A 19,529-nucleotide genomic window follows, 5' to 3' on the forward strand; every position below is an offset into this window, starting at 1 on the left:
TTTAATGTCGGCTGGGAGCTGGTTCCATAAAGTAATTGCTCGCTCGAAAAACGAATCACGGTAGTGAGAAGTAATGAATTGTGGCAAAACAAAGCTTCTGGTACGTGTGCCTCTGAAAAACCTGAGTTTTTCTGAAAGATAACGGGGACCATGATAGATTATTCTAAATAAAGTAGATATATACCGCGGTTTTAGGAAAACGTGAAAAGAACATCCCAGTAGTTGACTATGGAGATGGGAAACTCGAGAAAAGGTATTAATATTGAAAATCAAACGGACACATCCATTTAGCGCAATTCTTAATCTGTCGAAAGCAGCAACAGAGGTGTTTGAAATTATTTCTAACCCATAGGTAAACTGGGGAAGTAGAAGTGTTTTGAACAATGTAATTTTAACCGGAATAGACAGCATGCTTGCAGTTAGCATTAAGTGACGTAAACCTGCGTAGATTTTTGAGCACTGGGTATTAATATGAGCTTCCCATTCAAGATTGTGCTGAAAGGTGAAAATTTTACTCGGTAATGTAGACGGAATTTCTCGACGACTAATAAACATAACCTTTGTTTTGGAAGCATTTACAGAGAGAAGATTTCGTTCTGCCATCGGCTAACATTTTCAAGATCCGAATTAACGAGTAAACCCATTTCATCAACTGAAAGATTGACAGAGCAGAAATAAAGCTGAACATCGTCAGCAAATATATGTATCTTGCAGTGTCTGAGAACTGTTGGCAAATCATTAAAAAATAATGGAAAAAGCAAAGGCCCAAGTACTGACCCTTAAGGAACCCCTGATATTATGCTGACCGAATTCGATAGAGTTCCTTGCGTTTCTACTAATTGAGATCGATTACCACAAAAGATCAAAATAATGGTCGCAGTGGTCCAAATCTTACAAAAAAAACAAATTGAGATCGATCACAGAGGTAAAACCGAATGAGGTAAACTGCCTCTCGTGAAAAGCTGAACTGGTTTGATAGTTTTTGCAGTAATTTAGCGTGGGAAACCCTATCAAAAGCTTTTGAAAAGGCTATTAAAAGCAAAAAAGCTACTCCTTTCTTGTCCACTATCTTGTGAATGTCGTCTTGCACCTTTAACAAAGCTGTAGTGGTGCTATGACTAGTTCTAAATCCTGATTGATATGGTGTAAGCAGGTGAAAAGTGTTGATAAACTCTTGTATTTGTTTTTTGGCAATCTTTTCAAAAGCCTTGGATGAAACACAGAGTATGCAAATGGGACGTAAATTATTTAAGGAGTTAGTTCTAGGTTTTGACGCTTTCCAGGAACGAGGAAACTCAGAAGACGAAAAGATAAGGTTGAAAACGAATGTAATAGGTGTAATAATGAAGGGTAAAATCAATTTTATATATCTAAGAGAAAATTCCATCTAAGCCTACCGCGTTCGAAGTGAAAGAATCGATAACTTTTCCGACTTCTAACTCATTACATGGAACAAATTTGAAACCATTTGGATTTTTGGGAGGAGTTGGGGGTATTTCATGATCACGAGTAAAGTTTTCGCTGAAAAAGTTAATATTTCATCACTTGAATGTGATAACTGTGCTTGATTATCTACGGATTTAGCAATATTTGGTAATATTTGCTAGAGTTATTAGAATGCAAAGCTGACGAAATGAAATCAGCCTTAGCTTTCTTCATTAAATTATTCACGCGGTTGCGCAATCGTCTCTACTGAGCATGATCGAAATCGCATCTACTGCTGGTCCATTGACTATACGCAGCATTCCTCGAAATCATGGCATTACGAATTTCTTCTGTAAAATGGAAGTTGATCGCTGAAGGACGGTAAGCACGAACTGGGACAAACGTGTCAAAGTGTTCTAAAAGTTGAGTATTTAAGAAATCAATTGCGAGATTAGAGTCGTGCACACTGTAAAGCAAAGACCAGTCGATTTGATCCAAACTATGATATAATTCTCCGTAGTTAATACGTCCATAGTCTCTGAAATATTTCGGCTGAACAGCGGAAACGCGAGATATATTGAGGTATGAAAAAATTATGTCATGCTTAGAAAAACCAGGTTGTTTGAAATTAACCCTTGAAGGCGCGCGACGTTAAAAAATCATCTGAAAACATAAAATTTATGTTTAACAGGTTTACTGCCTTAAAACTAACCAATATGCATAAAAAAAAATGAAAGATTTACTTTTTAATGTGCAAATATTACCATTTTGTTTTAACAACACTGTGACTTTATAGCAGAAAAAAGTCTTAACAATCACTTTTGTTAACAGTAGCTTTAAACTTGACCTTTTGTTAGATTAATTACTGATAATTCAGACATTTTCACTAACCACTAACCTTATTTTAAAATTTATTTTCAAAGACAGTCACCACTAGTCGGGAATCTCGCCATGTTTTTTTTTTCGTTTCCGAGATTTTGACAACAAAAATAAAAACAAAACATTAAAATACAGTACTTCCAGCTGTTAAGTTTTCTTCGATAGAATCTAGAGAGCTGTTCTAATGAATTATATTCCTGAAAAATACTAAAATACGTATATTTTAAAACGTTTTTAGTAGTGTTGTTTTAAAACAACATTGCGCATTTAAGGGTTAACAATGAACTCGTCATTATTTGTTAATAGCAGATCAATTAGAGAGCAACCCCCTGAATAAAAATGAGTGGGCTGATGATTCACACAGCTAAATCCAAAATTGTCGGTTACATTGCTAAACTGCGAACTTTTACTATTTCTTTTGTTTAATTTGTGTGGTAGAGGTCGACTGTAGGGGGTAACAATAATAGTGTTTCGGCTTAGCAGTCTTTAAACTCTATGTTTAGAACAAATTTGTTGTTATTCGTCCCAACGTTTCTGCACTTGTTGGTGCCTTCATCAGGGGAAACTGTTGAGGGGTGTTATCTACTATATAAAAATGGAATTCCGTAACGCTTGATCTTATTGATATTATTCCCTCCGTCTCTGTAGTGTACAGTAATCAGTATCAATTAAAATCGTTCTTAATCAGAAAAATAAGCGATGACATGAAGGTTTTTTAACCGGAAAATGTTCGCTGATGTTCAGGAAAGACATTCGAAGAAAAATTATTAATATCTGATTACTAACATTTGAGATATTGTTCACAAAACCACGTAAAACATGCAAAATTATGACTTTTCAAGTTGAATTTGCTTCTGAATCAAAATTCAAAGCGATGACATGTGATTCTTTTTTCATTAAAATGTTTGTTACGTTCAGGAAAGACATTCGAGGAAAAATAATTGGTATCTGATTACTAAAACTTGAGATATTATTCACAAAACGTAAAACATGGAAAATTGTGACTTTTCAAGCTGAATTTGCCTCTAAATCAAAATTCAAAGTTATGACACATGTTTCTTTTTTCATTAAAATGTTTGTTACGTTAAGGAAAGACATTCGAAGAAAAATAATTAGTATCTGATTACTAAAACTTGAGATATTCTTTCACAAAACTACGTAAAACATGCAAATTTATGACTTTTCAAGCTGAATTTGCCTCTAAATAAAAATTCAAAGCGATGACATGTTATTCTTTTTTCATTAAAATGTTTGTTACGTTCAGGAAAAACATTCTAGGAAAAATAATTAATAGCTAATTACTAAAACATGAAATATTATTCACAAAACTACGTAAGACATGCAAAATTATGACTTTTTATACTCAATTCGTCTCCAAATCAAAACTCAAAGAGATGACATGTGATTTTTTTTCATTAAAAAGTTCGTTGATGTTCAAGAAAGACATTCGAGTAAAAATAACAGGTATTTGATTACAAAAACTCGAGATAATAATTACAAAACTAGGTGAAACATGCGAAATCATGACTTTTCATACTGAATTTGCCTCTAAATCAAAATTCGAATCTATGATCTGTGTTGTTTTTTTAAATGAAATTAAGGGAAAATGATAAGTACCTGATCATTTGAAATTTAAATAATTTGAATAAAACTACGTGAAAAATGCAAAACCAAGATTTTGAGGCTTAATTTGTCTATAAATCATAATTCAAAGCGATGACATGTGATTTTTTTTCAATGAAATGTTCGTTCGTGTTCAGGAATGACATTTGAGAAGAAATGATAGGTATCTGATTGCTGAAAATTTATATATTATTCACAAAACTAAGTAAAAAGTGCAAAATCATGAATATTTAGGCTCAATTTGTCTGCAAATCAAAATTCAAAGCTATGATATGTGATAGTTTTCCAATAAAATACAAGTTAATGTTCAGGAAAGACATTTGAGAAAAAATAACACGTATTGCTAAAAGTTGACATATTACTGGAAAAACTACGTATGTTTGAAGCATTTTTGAAGATGATTTTCTGCATACAAAGAAACACCTTAAAATACTTTCTTTGATTTTGAAAAAACATATAATACATGTAAAACTTTGAATTTTTAAGCATGTGTGTGTGTGGAACCTTTCTAGATCCCACAAAAAATCCCACAAAAAAAGACAGTTGCAATTATCTTTCATTTCTGCAACTATCTTTGTTTCGGGATCTAGAAGGTGTTAGCTCTACCGACCTTCCAAAGACGTTTTACAGAATGACTGAGTACTTGCAGTACATTCCGGAGTAATTTTCCAATCGGTGAGCCCCGCCTCAAAATAATATTAGAATCTTGCAGATTTTATTATTATTTTCAGACATTCAATTCGTTTGATACATTTGTATCAAAAAATTGACCCGTATTTAATAGCATGTTATATTTATTGACAAGAACTTCAACTGTCATACTGCACCAATATTAAACACAATCATAGCGAAATGCTAAGCTAAAGAAGAACGCTCTAACCATTTAAAATTGATCCACATCCTATTCATTGATGCCCATCTGTCGAGTATCATTCAGCCTGGATAAAGTTGCAGAAAAAATTCGTTGAACATTCAGTATCCTCGGCTTCTGTTGCGAAAATCTCTCCTTGTGGCGGCTTCGAGATCTTTCTAGAAGATCAGCAGAATTTTTTGGTTCATGCCCAGATGTTTTCTTCCTCAGTTTCAAGAGACACCACTTCAGTCCTAGCCTCATCTTCCTGAACCGACCTGCAAAACAAACACCTTCACCAAAAACAATAAAGAAATATATCCAGCGAGGAAACTGACGCAGGAGAAAAATCACGTCCGTTCGCGTTCGTGGTTTACTTCGATCAAAACTTTGACTTTTTAAGCATAAGCTCAAATCGCATCTAAATCAAAATTCAAAACGATGACATGTGATTTTTCTTTCAATAAAATGTTCGTTGTTTCTTTAACATTTCCAAATATTTTTTTGCAGAAAAATCCATGTTTTGAATCAGTGCGAGTCGAGCATTAAATATTTACATTTTTGATGTATTCGTAGATTTGTGAATGGTAACACATTATGGGATTCGATTTACTTCTTTACCTTTACCCAAACTAGATCTTGGAACATTTAGCTGGAGGAAAGGTTTGAACATAGATTAAGAGGCGACTTAAGTATTGAAAGTCATTTTTTATTTTATACATAGTTTTGTGGATTACAGCACAATTGTTAGTTATCAGAAAACCTTCACTTCTTCTCAGACGTGTTCCTTGGACACCAACAAACATTTTCGTTTTGAAAAAAATCACAAGCATCTCTTTAGATTTCATTATAGAGGAGAAAAGCATAAATGGTCATGCTCAATTCTTCTTACATAGCTTAATTTCATAAAAAGAGGTTTTACTGTAAACGATTGTCAAATGACCCGAATATCACCCAGTATAGGTATATTCGAAACTGGAAAGACTCCACACAACATTTTCCAAAACGGCGGCTTCCGGCTTCAAAAAAATAATCTAAAGTGGTATTTGGCCAACCATTTCAATATTTCCGAAACTCCATACGTCGTTTAGAAATCCGATATGGCGACTTACAGTTGATGTGTGTTCTGTTCTCAAAATATTGAAGTATTTAAAGTGATGATGAACGTATAAGATGTGAAATATTTTTTAAGTAAGTTGTGCTAAAGCAGTAATGAATTATAAAAAAAAAGTTTCTTAAATTTAAAACCTTTGATCCCGAGCATCGCCGGGAACGTTCAACTATATATATATATATATATATATATATATATATATATATATATATATATATATATATATATATATATATATATATATATATATATATATATATATATATATATATATATATATATATATATATATATATATATATATATATATATATATATATATATATATATATATATATATATATATATATATATAAAAATATATATATATATATATATATATATATATATATATATATATATATATATATATATATATATATATATATATATATATATATATATATATATATATATATATTGTTATCTATGGAGCTGACGGGACTAACACCCTTAGTAGTGGCGGGCGACTTCAACGCTTGGGCTGTTGAGTGGGGAAGCCGCCGCACGAACCGGAGGGGTCAGATCTTGTTGGAAGCTTTGGCAAAGCTCAACCTAGATCTGGCCAACGTTGGAACCAAGTGTACATTCAGCAGAAATGGTGCGGAGTCGATCATCGACGTGACGTTCTCCAGCCCAGGACTGATCGTGAACTGGAGGGTAGACGATGGCTACACCTATAGTGACCACCAGTCGGTCTGCTATAGCGTAGTCCAGAACGTGAGGCGGCAGGCGACGGGTAGAGCCAATACTCCGACCGTCCGTGGGTGGAAGGCTGGGAAACCGCCAGGGGACCCATCGGCATACAGACCTATCTGTCTGCTGGACACTACGGGCAAGGTGCTTGAGAGGATTATCCTCAACAGACTGGTGAAGTACACAGAGGGTGTAAACGGTCTGGCAAGTAACCAGTTCGGCTTCCGGAAAGGTAGATCCACGCTGGATGCTATTCTCTCTGTCACCAAGACGGCAGAGGTAGCACTCCAGCGTAAGAGTTGGGGCATTCGCTATTGCGCAATCGTCACGCTTGACGTGAAGAATGCATTCAATAGCGCCAGTTGGGACTCCATAGCGCTCGCGCTTAGGAGCATCCACGTACCGGTGTCGTTGTACAAGATTTTGGAAAATTATTTCCAGAATCGGGTACTAGTTTACAACACGGAGGAGGGTCAGAAGTGCGTCCCAATCACCGCAGGGGTACCGCAAGGTTCCATCCTGGGCCCGGTGATGTGGAATGTCATGTATGACGGGGTGTTGAAACTAAAGTTCCCTGTAGGGGTTGTGATCGTCGGTTTCGCAGACGACATCACGCTAGAGGTCTACGGCGAGTCGATCGAAGAGGTCGAGTTGACGGCCGCGCACTGCATACGCAAGGTCGAAGACTGGATGCACTCTAGGAAACTGGAGTTAGCGCACCATAAAACGGAGGTTACGGTTGTGAACAACCGCCAGCGTTGCCAGCGTGGTTTCGTCCATACTTAGGTATGGTGGGCCAGCGTGGTCCAAAGCGTTAGGTACCAACAGTCATCGTCGAAAACTGGAAAGTACCTACAGGCTCATGTGCCTGAGGGTTGTGAGCGCGTACCGTACAGTGTCATACGACGCAATCTGCGTCCTGTCCGGCATAATGCCTATCAGCATAGCCATTAAGGAGGACGTAAAATGCTTCGATCAACGTGACACAAGGGGTATACGAGGCACCAGAAGGTCATTCTCGATGATCAGATGGCAGCAGGAATGGTCCAATTCTGCAAAGGGTAGATGGACGCATCGACTTATTCCGGACGTATCCGGATGGGTCGGGAGGCGCCATGGAGAAGTTACCTTCCACTTGACACAGATTCTGTCAGGTCATGGTTGCTTCAGGCAGTATCTACACAGATTCGGGCATGCGGGGTCCCCCATGTGTCCCGAGTGCGCGGATGCGGAAGAAACGGAATGCGCGGAGCGACATGATGGTAGTGAGCGGGCCAGACACCACTCCGGACAACCTAGTTCGGAGGATGTGTAAAGACCCAAACATTTGGAGGGCGGTTTGTACAGCCGCCTCTCAAATAGTTTTAGAATTGCAAAACAGGCGACAGGTTGACCACCGACACGCCAGTGTTAGCTAACGGCCAGTCTCCAGGTTAGTTAGCTAAGTTAGCAAAAAGACCTAAAGAACCAAGAGGGTGCACAGAGCACAAAAGCCGCTCCCCGAAGCAATACCTAGCGGTGGTCCCGGGGAGTATTATGGGCTGGAGACTGAAGGGGTTTTAGTGGGTCCGGTCACTGATTCAAACCAACCCCACACTCCCTGAGGTTGGTCACCTCAGGGGTTTGGATGCAAATTTCCCCTCCACCTGAAACAAAAAAAAAAAAAAAAATATATATATATATATATATATATATATATATATATATATATATATATATATATATATATATATATATATATATATATATATATATATATATATATATATATATATATATTCAATTTACAATAATTGTATTGTTCTACGTTAGATGGGTTTCATATTTTTAACTATGGTTAGCAATTTTGAAAAAACTTACGGTCAATTACAAATAGCTGAATGAATTAAACACTCATTAAAGTAAATCTTATTCGAATTTTAAAAAACTTAAGCTTACATTCGTACATTTGGTAGTGGGTGAAATTGTATATGTTGTCGGAGTGCTTAGGCGGAATTTAGTTTTCTTTTCAGTGTTGTCAACTGTTATACTTCCTTCAGGTCTGTTTTTTAGTTTTTGTTAGATGCCCGCGTACGCTGTGTTGAGATGATCAACACCAACACGACGATTTACTATGTGTGGGGTACAGTACATGTGGCACATTTCTAAGAATGGTAGTGAAGCTGCGTGTTTTGCTCCGTCTATTATGTCTGTTTTGTCGAAGTCGAATCTGTGTTGTGTGTTGATACAGTGCTCTATGAGAGCAGTTTTCTCTCTCAGCTCTGCTAATTGAGTGTTGGTTTGTGTGTCGGAATCTAGAATCTTGTTGAGTTTGTTTACATGAGATGCATGTCCGTAGAGTCTGGTTTTTAACTTGTTGGTCGTCATTCCGATGTAGTTGGTGTTGCAGCCACTGCACGGAATTTTGTAAATTATGTTGCTTTTTTCCTTTTTATTCACAGGATCCTTGACTATATGCGACCAACGTACAAGTGCCCGCTGAGACTTCTGCCTTACTGAGTCTGGGCCCCAAGTTCGCGTTCCCTGTCACTCAACTTTCACAAGCCCCGCTTTTCCATGTCATGTCCGACGTGGAAACCATCATCCAGTCCCATCAGGATAAACGGGTACAAAACAGTAACCGCTGCCAAGCTACCAATATCATTCTTAACTACATCCATGGATTTGGATCACAGGTAGATGCACTTGAATGAATAGGCAGATGGTGTATGGCGGTGCAAAAGACAACCGGTAAGATCTTAAAATCTCATCCTGAAATCCTTGTCCTGTCCTCTGACAAGGGAAATCGTACTGTCGTTATGTACGCAAAGGAATATCACGAAAAAATGCAGGCCCTCGTTGAAGTCCAAGCCACATACCGTAACGTTACTAGAGACCCAACTGATAAAATTCAAAAGAAAAACAACAACTTTGTTACCAGCTTACATAACTTAAAACTCATAGACACCAAGACTGTAAAATGGCTAAAAACATCAATCAATATTGATCTATTTTTGGAAATAATAGAGTTTTGTATGGAGGCAAGCTATTTCCGATATAACAACAAATTTTACTACCAGACGTATGGAACCCCAACGGGCAGCCCTTTGTCCCCAATATTAGCTGATATAGTTCTTGAATCAATTATAAACACATCATTAGTCCAACTTCCCTTTAGGTCCCTATTCTGCGCAAATATATAGACGATTTGTTTCTCGCCATTCCCAAAGATGCCATCAACACAGTTCTAGAAATCTTTAACCGCCAAGAGAACCGAATACAATTTAAAATCGAGATCGAGCAAGACCGTAAACTCCCATTCCTAGACATGCTAATAAAACGAGAGGAGAACCAATTACTTTCAACGGAATGGTATAGTAAACCTATATCATCGGGGAGAATGCTGAACTTCTTTTCTTATCATCAACACAAAATTAATGTTGCCCGCAACTTTATTCATCGCGTCACATCATTAACATCGGAGAAGAATGCTACACACCTGAACATCATCATTCATCAACACCTAAAAGCCAACAACTATCCGCGTACACTTGTGTCTCGGTTGATCAACCAGCAACATTCGAAACAACACACCAATTCGCCACCGCAACCCGATATACCTTCACTACCGTCAGCACCACCGCCGTCCCTCCAGCCACTAGATCCTGCCACTCACGCTTCTGCTACTGATAACAGCAGTCAACAGGTGCCGATCGAAACTCGCTCACACAACATAAATCTTCCGCCCATCAAGGTCCAGCCGATTAACACAACCGTTCCTGATCCACAGCATAACCAAACATCAGCTAATCAACGATCGACGACAGAACTCACTTTCAGATCACTTCACTACATTCCTAAACTTAGTGACCGACTCATTAAGTGCTTTAAAAAAGACTATCCGAATATCTGCATCGCCACTAAACTGTACAGAACCGTAGGCAGCTTCTACAGTGATGTCAATGATCCTGTAAATAAAAAGGTAAAAACCAACATAATTTACAAAATTCCGTGCAGTGCCTGCAACACCAACTACATCAGAATGACAACCAACAAGTTAAAAACCAGACTCTACGGACATGCATCTCATGTAAACAAACTCAACCAGATTCTAGATTCCGACACACAAACCAACACTCAATTATCAGAGCTGAGAGAGAAAACTGCTCTCATAGAGCACTGTATCAACACACAACACAGATTCGACTTCGACAAAACAGACATAATAGACGAAGCAAAACACGCAGCTTCACTACCATTCTTAGAAATGTACCACATATATTGTACCCCACACATAGTAAATCGTCGTGTTGATGTTGATCAGCTCAACACAGCGTACGCGGGCATCTTACAAAAACTAAAAAACAGACCTGAAGGAAGTATAACAGTTGACAACACTGAAACAGAAAACTGAAATTCCGCCTAAGCACTCCGACAACATATACAATTTCACCCACTACCAAGTGCACGAATGTAAGCTTAAGTTTTTCAAAATTTCCAATAAGATTTACTTTAATGAGTGTTTAATTTATTCAGCTATTTGTAATTGACCGTAAGTTTTTTCAAAATTGCTAACCATAGTTAAAAATATGAAACTCATCTGACGTAGAACAATACAATTATTGTAAGTTGAATATAAATATAAATATATATATATATATATATATATATATATATATATATATATATATATATATATATATATATATATATATATATATATATATATATATATATATATATATATATATATATATATATATATATATATATATATATATATATATATATATATATATATATATATATATATATATATATATGTATATATATCAAATATGTGAAATTATAATAAATGACACCCCTCAACAGTTTCCCCTGATGAAGGCACCAACAAGTGCAGAAACGTTGGGACGAATAACAACAAATTTGTTCTAAACATAGAGTTTAAAGACTGCTAAGCCGAAACCCTATTATTCTTTTGTTTAAGTTCGTGTTAAAATCACCAATCAATATGATATTGGTATAGAGAAGTGAAAAATCAAATAGCTTACTGTTTAAAACGGCAGCACAGTCTTTTCTAGGCGGACAGTAAAAAACGCCAAGCAAAAACTTTTCGGTAACATATTGAACCTCAATAAACAAATATTCAGTACAATTGCTGTCATCTGCACCCGCACATAAAGTAGAGCTCGATAGGATTCTACATCGCAATTCAGGCTTGAAATAAACGCAAATGCCTCCATCACGGCTGTAAGAACGATCATGTCTATGTAGGTTATAACCAGGAAGTGCAATAGAATCGTCGGAAATTGAATCATGAAGCCATGTTTCAGTCACACAAATCACGTCGACTTTACTATTTACAAATAGGTCTTTAAATTCTTCAAATTTGCTCATTCCACGAGCGCATAAACTCTGAATGTTCATATGACAAATATCAATGTTATCACTTTTGAGTGCCACATTCATCACGGCACGCGGGATACTGGCTATACCTACCATTATTTGCGCGAGCAATGCTCACTTGATTAACCGACATCATCGAAAAAGAAAGAGAGGAGCAAACGCAAATAAACTAAACTACTAAACGAAAGGAATATAATGCTAAGACTAAAAAAACTAACAAATAAATTTCATTCTCCATCGTGATTATTAATACTAAATGTGGTTATGTACTTTGAGGTTTGTAGAAGTTGTTGATTATCATCGAAACTACGGCATTGAGAAGCGTAGACACAACACCATGGTAGCAACAGCAGCATCGAATCCTCAGCAGCAGCGGCAGCAGCAGTAGGCCCAACAGCAACAACATCAGCAGAATTTTCTCTTTACTTTTAGGAGGGGAATAATCAACGGACAATAAAGGAGTGGAAACATGAAATATCATGGAAGGAAAATGATTTGACTAGGAAAGGTCATATATTTTTCGAACTAAGCAGTTTTAACTGATCCTGGTTACGTATAGCCTCGGCTGGAGAATCGGCATTGATTTTAACAAAGACGACCCCATGCTTGGTAAAAACCTTCTGAATCCGGCCTTCCTTTTTTTAGTTTCAAGGCATATCGTTTCAGCTGACGGACAGATTCACTCGGATTTTCTTTAAGGTAAACCCGTTTGGTAACGTCGAATCCAAGCTGCGACAGGTTGAGATTCCTTTGAAACAGTTAGCGATGAAAGAAGTCATCTCTAGCCGCTTTTATAGCAAACTGGAAAAGTATAGGTGGTGAAGAGCCAACGGCAATAGGAACTCGGGCCAGTCGCTTCGAAAAGACAACTGGAACATCCGAGTCAGAGTAGCCAAGAGCAGGAGCAGCTTTAAACAAAAAGACACTAAAATTTTTAACAGATGCTTTGCACTAGCACATTTTCCTATGAAATGGAAAAATGCCAAAGTCACTCCAATTTTAAAACCCGAGAAGAATCCAGCTGAGGCATCAAGTTATCGACCAATTAGTTTACTTTCCTCTATTAGCAAACTTTTTGAAAGAATAATTCTCAATAGAATGATAACACATTTTAATGAGAACTCAATTTTTGCAAATGAGCAGTTTGGTTTTCGCCATGGGCATTCCCCTACTCATCAGTTACTTAGAGTAACAAATATGATTCGAACTAATAAATCTGACGGCTATTCGACTGGAGCAGCTCTACTAGATATAGAAAAGGCATTTGGCAGTGTTTGGCATAAAGGTTTAATAGCTAAAATGTCAAATTTCAGTTTTCCGCTTTACCTTACAAAAATGATACAAAGTTATTTAACTGACCGCACTCTTCAGGTTAACTATCAAAATGGTAAATCTGATAGATTGCCTGTTAGAGCTGGTGTGCCTCAGGGGAGTATCTTGGGCCCAATCTTATATAACATTTTTACTTCTGATCTTCCTGTTTTGTGACGATACAAGCATTTCCGCAAAAGGAAAAAGCCTTCGTGTTATATGTAGTCGGCTACAAAAAAGTTTAGATATATTTTCTTCATACTTGCAGAAATGGAAGATTTCCCCTAATGCTTCTAAAACACAGTTAATTATTTTTCCTCATAAGCCAAGAGTTTCATTTCTCAAATCCACCCATAACCACGTTATTAAGATGAACGGTGTGGTCTTAAATTGGTCTGATCAAGTTAAATACTTAGGGCTTATTTATGATAAGAATCTTACTTTCAAGGAGCACATTGAAAATATCCAGTCAAAGTGCAATAAGTATATCAAATGTTTATATCCTCTTATCAACAGGAATTCAAGACTTTTCAATATCATTCAATATCATTAAAAAGCGTACAAATATATATATATATATATATATATATATATATATATATATATATATATATATATATATATATATATATATAATAGTGTTGAAATGTCACCATTTGTGGCAGAACACACAATACTAATTCTGAATAGATATTAGTACATAAATAAATCATTACAAACATTCCCCCCCTATTAAAAAAAAAAAAAAACAAAAAAACAATAAGACTCTCGTTTCTTCTGATGGGTTGTACGGTACACCAGTAAGCAGGAGGTCAGCTGAATTTTCTAGTCTGGCGATAGCATCTCTATTTGTTCCTACGTCTAGCTCCGTCTTCGTAAACTTTTCTGTTAGCTGATTGATATCACGAGAAGTGTCATCTCTTAGCTTTTCCATTTCGCACCGAAGAGTGCCGATTTCTTGCATTAGAGAACGGTTTCCATCATCGATCTTCCTTACGATACGCTTATTTCCCTCGTCGATCATCATCTGCATCCGTCCTAACAATTCTTCGAAATCATCGGTGCGGTCCAAATCATCCCTGGAACGTTTAAAGTTGTTGCCGAAAATTGCGGGGGTGAGAGACTGCGATGTTGACATTGTAGCATCTTTGTTCGTTTTGGCGGACATAGAGCGAGTGACAAGGTTGTTGGTGGTCATTTAAATGACAGATCAGAATTCGAGCAGAGGAACACAATTGATGACGCCAACCGTAATTCGCAGATGCGAATGGGTAAAGTGCCGCGAGATGATTTGTAAATTCACGGCAAAATTAGCAACACTTGAAACTGTACTTCACGTTACACAGGTGTAGCAGGAACCGATACCTCAGTTAATCACGATCAGGTTTTGTATGCAGCATTAAATAACGATAAAAACTTCGCAAACCACGACAAGTCTAATCACTCACACCCTCCGTACATTGCTCGAATTTTGAAGTCGCAGGGAAGAAAGAACGGGCTGTAGCTAGCAGGTTAAAAGACTCAGCACTTCCAAGTTCTTACGGTCTGCTCTCATGCTGCTGCAATGTTAATACAAAACTTCCACCTCTCCAACAAAATTGTCAACTTCGTAAAAAAATACGAAACTGTCGGTTTTGCGCTTCAACTCTTCCAACGACATGTGTATTACGTTAGCGGGATGCAGCAAGGACAACGCGTAGGCAGGTGCACTATCTACATCGAACCGTGTTTCCAGTGCGGTTACAAGAGAATCAAGGTAAGGAATTGTCACAGCTCGGTTCCAATACTCCAAGCTAGTTGATGCAGGTGGATTTGCCCGGTACTTTTGGCACTGCAATATCTTTGGTTGATCAACTGAAAAATCATGCAACATAGCGCAAGCGATTCAACCAATTATTTTTGATCTGACTGATATTTTACACAGATGTTTCTATGGGCTGAAGATGTCGTTTTGTGTTATGAGAGTTATTGAAAACATAATTCAACGGTACTCCATTCTGTCGTCCTTTATAGGGAAAGGCAGCAAGCGACCAATCAAAAGTCGACTTTTGCGTTTCGACAATGTTCAACAATTTTCAATAGTACAATAGTTCGAACAATCAGATTACAAACTTCTGCATTTGGACGAGTGCTTAAAAGATTTTCCAATCGATTGCTGCAAAAATGACAGAAATCGGTTGGAAACTGACTGAGTTTAAAACGCTTGAATTTGGACAATTTTTGTGACGCTCTCGATTTTTTGGTTTTGAAATTGTATTGAAGTTGGGTCCCTGTATATGTTGCCATAAGACGTATTCTTCGTCAAAACCCTGTTCGTTCTACCGAGTCTTTTGTTGTTTACAGATGAAAACGAAGTGAAGAAGGCTACACAACCGAGGATCAATCCTTTCCTGAATGGACGCGAACCATGTTTCACGGAGGCGAATGAGCATGCTATACTCTCGTCGAGTTTCATTCAATGAAGCTGTCATAGAGAAACCTTAATGAATGATGAAAGAGATCTGAAGGTTGAAATTACATTTCAAGGTGGCCGGAATGATCAATATTCTGATCATAAAAATTGTTTCCAATGTATAAGTAAATAATTAATAACTGTAAAATTGTAAATAGTATGCATGTTAAATTGTTAAAACTTAGATTACTCTTGCGAGCTTAACATACTTAACTTAAACGTAACGCTAGACTACTAAACGCACTCTGTAGAGTTGAATCTCTGATAAGAGAGATGTAGCGAGAGGAGTAACTGATAGCCGGATACCGATACCTATTAAGCCTAGCTTTGTACAAACCGATCAGTAGAAATTAAATCCCCAATCGAACCACACAGAGTAATTGTTTCACTCGATCGAGGGTACGAAGTCCAAAAACCTTTGTATTCTAATGTGCTGGTCGACTTCGAAGTGAAGTTTTTAACTCCGCTATTCTCGTGCGCTAAGGAACCCGTTGCCACCAGCGTGACAGGCACGGTGAATTTGTTACGGCTAAAGTGGTGACCAGCGAGATATTCACGCTGAAAGGTGAAACGGAAAATCGTCGATATTTCCTCTCCGGTGAATTTTGGTACCGTTCTGGGTGAACGGGAAGCAACACCTCCAATCCAAAGTCCGGCATTACAGCATCCACGGCTCGTTCATATGTTATAAAAAAACACAACAATGAAATTATCACATGTCATTATATAGCTGAATCCTGCCTCAAAACCAACCGGCTATTTCCACTCATTAGAACGCTTTTTCAATAGAACCCAAACAATTTCCTTCATTGACAATATAAATTAGCTAAATTGGTATAGTATCAATCGGTATATTGAGCTCTGATGTCAGTTTTGTAAGAATGCTAAGTTTTCTATCACATATAAAAATGCCTATATTTCAGCCCCTCGATAGAATGTCAAGGATTTTTTTTTAATTTCTTAATTTTTTTCAATGTGTTTCGAAGCGTTTTATCTAAAAAATATTTGAAAAAATCACTTTTTTGCGATGTTTAATAAGCTTTGCGAATCAAATAACTGAATGTGATGCTGAACTAAATCATGAAAAATATTCAAAAATAGAAAAAAAACATGAAAAAAATGTGGGTATCAGACGGAATTGCAAAAAGTGATTTCATAGTTTAATAATAAAGTCAGTTTTTCATAAATCACGTTTGAGCAACCTGTAAACAATTTTATAGAAAGTAGAAGTGTTTTAAAAAATCACTATAAATAACATTATTTTTCAATTTAGGGTTGAGCACCTGCACTTTTTCATCATCTGGATGTTCAACTCTCGCTGTAATGGAACCTCATGAATAGTGCTGTTTTTAATTTGCCAAATGAAAATATAAAATTTAGAACATCAACTGAATTGAAGTGAATTGAAATCTATTTCAACACATAATGAAGTTCGCATGAAAAAGGCTAGATGTCTCCGATAGGTGAATTAATTCGTGTTTTTATAATATTTTTCATGTATCTTAGAAACGTGATGAAACGTGATAAGTTTGAGAGTGATAAAAACAAAACGTAAAAAAAACAACCGTGATAAAATCGACACGTCACTGTAATTAAAATCGCTATTATTTTGCATGAACAATTACCTTGTTTGATGTATCACATAACGGCTGCCTTCACTTATTTCATTTCGCCAAAATGAATTAAGCACATTTTCAACGCTTTATTTAATCACTGCTACATTGATGGTAGAAATAACCACATCTTCTCGATATGTAACGAGACCCGTCAAGTCAAGTTCTCATTTGCATATAAAATCAATGGAAATTTAAATTCATGCATTTCAACGCAGTTACCTACAGCAGTGTCATTATGAAATGATTCTTAGTAATTTCACTACTATCCGTTCTTCATAACCATTCTATACCAAGGCTTATTTTATTATACAGTCGGATGCTAGTCCAATAACGATATTCAATTTCTATCAACAGGTAGCTAGGCACAAGTTCAAGGTCAATTATTCCGTCACCACTGTTCATTTATTATCCACGGTCGATGTTTACTCACACTAATATTTCTGTTGAGCTATAGAATAATTAAGAATAGTATTATTTAGATCGTGGAATACCCTCACTGCGGCGTGACTACGGTATCGCCAATTCAAACAACCAGCGTATACTAGATTCCTTTCCTCACTGAACATGTTAAGCCCGAAATGTTCACCTCGACCTCATGCGATTATAGAAACAAGGACAATAGCAAGTCATAAATTGCTTACTTTTACTATGATTTTTGTTTCATTCTTGTATCTGCGTTAGTGCTCGGCACATAAATAGCAACTTCAACAAGTAGGTTTTTTTGAGCTATAATTTGTATAATAGGCAACACCTGTAATATAAATTATGAAAAGCTTGTTCAAACTTATTTGACATGTTTGCTCGAAACTTGTTATGATAACGTTTATTTGTGTTCTCATTACATATTATCTAACAAACCAGAGAGCGCGATCTTGGTTGAGATTCAATTCAAGCTCTTGTGTATACGGCAGATTATGAATGTCTAACCTGCATAAAGAAATATCCATCAATTCTTTTGGCGAAAAAAGCATACTAAACTGTTGAGTGGTAGCTATAGTGGAAGTACTGTGTGTGCGCATGTGGGGTAATGCAAACACGTGTTGAGACGAATCCCTCATAGCACCTAGCACAGTGGGGAATCGCTGGCCCTCAGCTAATTTTTTTTTACGTCAGTTCTTTCATTATATTTTTCCTTTCGTGCTATAATATTCAAGTGCTCAAATTTAAAATTTGGGCGCAATATCAAAATTAATAAAACATTTATAAAATCTAAATTATGTTAAAACCATTTATCACTCACTGCATATTTAAAACAATATTGAAAACATTCAACCCTTTTCAATTTATAATCTTGAAAGTCGCTATCAAATAAACTAATTGAAGTGTCAAATACTAACGAATTAAATACTATCAAATTCCGACTAACAACTTACACAGCTTAACTAACAGCGCTCAGTAAAAATACCGTGTTTTTTATGGTTCATAAAAAACACGGTATTTTTACTGTATAAGCTTGTAAACGATTGTTATCATTACCATGTTTTAACAACGTTTTTTGTTGTTGAATCTACCACCGACAATAATTTTACCATGGAAAACATTGTCAGTGACTTCTAAATGTATGGGAAAAATGCCTGAAAAAATGCTGTTAAGATACATAACGCCCCCCCCCCCCCCCCTTTTTTCATTGTAAAAATGGCAAAAACGATGTTTTCATTGTTCTGGACAATGATATTTAATGTAAAATTGATGTATCTACAATGAAAAACATAGTTAAATTATGGTATAACTATGTACAGTTACCGCAATTTTCAAGGTTTTTTAATGTTTTGGTAATGTTATTTTTTTCGGGTCTACTTCGCACTTATTTGCAGACAAAAGTAAAGCACACAGTTCGATGTATGTGGAAAAAAAACAAAGAACAGTCGTAGGGGAACAACGGGCAAGACGGACAGGGCGGGCAAAATAGACAATTGTTCTTTTTCTAAAATTATTCATGGCAGTCTCATACGAACATAATTTTATGGATTCCGAAACAGTAGATAAATTAAAACAATAGTTAAATATTTGAGAAATAATCAAACTAAGTTTACTCTTGATAGCAGAGCAATGTGATGTAGTTTTCGCTATGTTGAATTTAAGCTTCTGCTGATGTAAAACTTTAGAAAACTGTAGTTTTCAATAACATTGGAATAG

The 19,529-nt window shown here is 36.4% G+C and overlaps 1 protein-coding gene across 2 annotated transcripts in view; it reads right to left on the minus strand.

Moving 5' to 3' along the window:
* The window catches only part of LOC129722490 (uncharacterized), a 193,203-nt gene extending 175,195 nt beyond the window's left edge, over positions 1-18,008 (minus strand). For both annotated transcript variants that reach the window (XM_055675940.1, XM_055675945.1), the window contains exon 1: positions 17,403-18,008. The gene's annotated coding sequence lies outside the window, so the exon portion shown is untranslated. The remainder of the gene's footprint in view (positions 1-17,402) is intronic.
* Between the last annotated feature and the right edge of the window lie 1,521 nt (positions 18,009-19,529).

Source organism: Wyeomyia smithii, chromosome 2 (assembly GCF_029784165.1).
Source record: "Wyeomyia smithii strain HCP4-BCI-WySm-NY-G18 chromosome 2, ASM2978416v1, whole genome shotgun sequence".
NCBI classification, from domain to species: domain Eukaryota; kingdom Metazoa; phylum Arthropoda; class Insecta; order Diptera; family Culicidae; genus Wyeomyia; species Wyeomyia smithii.